A 3,930-nucleotide genomic window follows, 5' to 3' on the forward strand; every position below is an offset into this window, starting at 1 on the left:
TAGTTTCATTATAATAACACTGAATTATAATTTTAATTACGCTTCATGTTCATTTGCTAATATGCATATTTGTATGAACTCTAGTATCCATTTTTATTTTATACACACAATAGGTTCATTATAGCAACATCAAGTATCATTTTAATTCCAATATAGATTCATTTGACACTATACATATATGTATGAGCTCTGCTATTTAGTTTCATTACACACACGCGCGCGCGCGCAATAGCCGATAGGTTCATTATAGGAATACTGAAGTATTATTTTAATTATATTATAAATTCATTCCAATATACATATATGTATGAGCTCTGTTATATATCCAGTTTCATTTTATACACACAATATGTTCATTATAACAAAACTAAAGTATCATTTTGATTCTACTACAAGTTTATTTGATAATATACAGATCAGTAATGTGATTTGTCATTGATTCACGATAACGAGTTAACGACAATCATTTCTTTTAAATAATAAAAATGGCATCGTATTTGACCATGATCCATAATCCATATGGTCCAGTGTATAACAATTGACAATTTTTAAGACATGCTTAGGGATCAAGGTTAAGATTGAATCACTTTGTAGTTTGTAGTGAGTTGGATATACATAGTGAATTTCCTTCTACGTAAAAAATAAAAAAAAAAAAATAAAAATAAAAAAAAATGATTAAATGGAAGTAGAGCCGTCAAAATGGGTTTAGCCCGCCGGACTTTCCCGCCCCGCCTGCCAAAAGAGCGGGATGGGCTCATGTTTTTGAAGCCCGTTTTAAAAACGGACTTTTTTGCCCGCCCCGCCTAACTCGCGGGCTTGGCGGGTCGCTTTTTTTTTTTTTTTAGTTTTATTATATATATATTAGTTATATATATATATATATATATATATATATATATATATATATATATATATAGAGGATTATTCAAATACAAACACCCCTTAAAATACAAACCTCCCTTAAAATACAAACTGTGTGCATGTAAGTGTGATAATGTGTGCACGAGCTAATTCCAGATATTTTTGGCAGTACGCCCAGTGTGCATGTAAGTATGTTAATGTGTGCATGGGCTTTGATGGATGGTTGTGATTTTTCCTCCTACGCGCTGTGTGCATGCAAGTATGTTAATGTGTGCACGAGCTTTGATGAATGATTGTGGTTTTTCCTCCTACGCGCTATGTGCATGTAAGTATGTTAATGTGTGCATGAGCTCATCTCAGAAATTGTTGGAAGTGTGCCCTGTGTACATGTAAGTATGTTAATGTGTGCACGAGCTCAAGTTTTTATTTTAAGGGGAGTTTGTATTTTAAGGCGGTTTGTATTTGAATGCAACCCTATATATATATATATATATATATATATATATATATATATATATTTATTTATTTATTTATTTATTTATTTATTTATTTATTTATATATATATATATATATATATATATATATATATTAATATATATAATATAATAATATAAATTATCAGTCGGTTGGTTATCGATTATCGGTTTTTCGATAATTATACTTATCCCTATTGGTGTCATTGTTGTCATGTTGTGATGAACAAATTTATGTTATTTTCTTATGAATAAGTGTTTTAAGTAGATAGCAATTAAGTTATTAACATAATCACATTAGAGTTTAGATTTTAGGGACATCACACATGATTAAAAAAAAAAAAAAAAAAACAGGCGGGCTTTGGCGGGGCCCGCGGGCCTAAGGGGGGCGGGGCGGGCTGCCCCTACCTAGGCCCGTATTCTTGACGGGCTTTTTAGCCCGTCCCGCCAAAAGGCGGGCTTTGGCGGGCCCCGCCCCGCCAGCCCGCATTGACAGCTCTAAATGGAAGTTTTACACAAAACTACACACAAGTCAAAAAGAATACGTGTGTATCAAATTTCATAAAGAGTTAATACCCAAAATCGTCCTTGACTATAGTGGTTTTTCTCAATTTCGTCCTAAATGATTTTGGTGACCTAATATCGTCCCAGACTTTTGTGTTTCGCTCAATTTAGTCCTCCATTTGTTATTCCATCAAATTGGTGTTAAATAAAGAGAAAATCCAGTAATGTCAATATTGATTTCTCTTTACTTTCAACTTGTGAAGTGCGAAATTTCTCTTTCTTGTACGAATTACACCCAGAATTACTCTCGGACCTGCAAATCAAATTTTATATTCGCAGTTTTAGGAGTAATTCTGGGAGTAATTCGTAAAAAAAAAAAAAAGATTTCGCAGTTCACATGTCTATGAGTAAAGAGATGCCAATATTAAAATTACTGAATTGTCTATTTATTTAACACCAAATGGACAGAATAACAAATGAAGGACTAAATTGAGCAAAAACACAAAAGTCTGGGACTAAATTGAGCGAAACACAAAAGTCTGTGACGATATTAGGTCACCAAAGTCGTTTAGGACGAAATTGAGAAAAACCACTATAGTCGAGGACGATTTTGGGTATTAACTCATTTCATAAATGAAGTGCGACTTTTGTGCAGAACTAAATTCTCTATTTAAGATTTCACGCCCAATGGGACTCGAACCCACAATCCCTTGATTAGAAGTCAAGTGCCTTATCCATTAGGCCATGGGCGCTGTTGTCTTTTGGGGAAGTATTAGCTTCTATTAATTGTTGTACCTTATTGGTACGAAAAAAGATAGAGGAAATAAAGCCAATATGTTTCAAAAAAAGATAGAAGAAATAGAATTATGATGTTAAAAGGAATGGAATAAACAAATAATAAAATATTAATGTTATTTATTATTTGGTTGAATTATAGAATTTCATAAATTATATTTAAATATTAAGTTGTTTGATGAATAAAAAAGTAATATATAATTTAATGTCAAAAGTATTTTTAGAAAAATGTATTTTGACCCCAAACTATTTAAAATCTCATTTCTAGACTTTGGTCCATGTTGTAGTATAGACCACAAGTTTGCCTGATATTTTGTAGAACTCAACCAAATTACCCTTTTTGCCCTCCTCCAATCATGAGCATTTCTCCTAGGGTTTTGGATCCTATAAAATGCCTCTTTACCTTCATTGTGTTCTCCTGATCTCTTACTTGTTTCCCTTAAGCTCTTGTCTGCCAAATAGAAGGAGGAAATACAGTAAGTATTAGCATTCATCTCCACCATTCATTTTCCATCCTAAGGTCCCTTTCTCTCTTAGCTTTCAATCTCTGAGGTTTGTTAGGCTTGGCTTGTGTTGTTGTTTGAGGTGTCTAGGTGATGATGGAGTGGTGTATGAGAAGAGTGGATGTTGAGATTCACACAAGGAAGAAGAACAAGAAGAAGAGGAAACAAAGGTATAACCCCATGGACTCCCATCTTAAGTTTTGGCTTTGTGAAGCCATTGTTTTATAAGTAGAAATGAGTAGAAATGCTAGATTTTTGAAGTGTTTGAGCCATTAAGTGATCTATTACTTGTCTATGATGTGTTGTTGATGATTTGGGAGTGTTTGGTTGCCTGATTTTGTCTTACAAATGAAGGAGAAACTCACTGGTGCACAAACCAGTGTGCACCAGATGAGACACGGGACTAGCCAACGGCCCTAGACAGGGACCATTGGCAAATCCCGTGGAGGAGCGGCCCCAGGGCACGGCTCCAGGTCATAGCCGTGGCCCTAGGCCGCCGTTGGGCGGTCCCAGGCGGCGGGGCTCCTCTAGCCCCGCCGCAAGCCCCGTTGAGGTTGTCCTGTGCAGTGGTCGGGCCCTTGTGGCTCAGCTACGTGTCGTTTCGGACCGGGTGTGTAACACCCCACTTTTCTATCTCTTAATCACAACTCTAATCAAATTATTAACATAAACTAAGCAGCGGAAATAAAAACTAAAAAGATAACTAGTGGGAATGTCACCGCCACAACCACCACTCCGTGGTGATTGCACAAGCTAAGGGGTAGAACTAGAAATAAAGTAAATATCTAACTCC

The 3,930-nt window shown here is 35.4% G+C and overlaps 1 non-coding gene across 1 annotated transcript; it reads right to left on the reverse strand.

Moving 5' to 3' along the window:
- Positions 1–2,518: 2,518 nt before the first annotated feature.
- Positions 2,519–2,591, reverse strand: TRNAR-UCU. The gene has a single exon. It is a non-coding gene; the product is annotated as a tRNA-Arg (tRNA).
- Positions 2,592–3,930: the final 1,339 nt, after the last annotated feature.

This window comes from Ipomoea nil, unplaced genomic scaffold (genome assembly GCF_001879475.1).
Source record: "Ipomoea nil cultivar Tokyo-kokei standard unplaced genomic scaffold, Asagao_1.1 scaffold2690, whole genome shotgun sequence".
In the NCBI taxonomy this organism is placed as follows: domain Eukaryota; kingdom Viridiplantae; phylum Streptophyta; class Magnoliopsida; order Solanales; family Convolvulaceae; genus Ipomoea; species Ipomoea nil.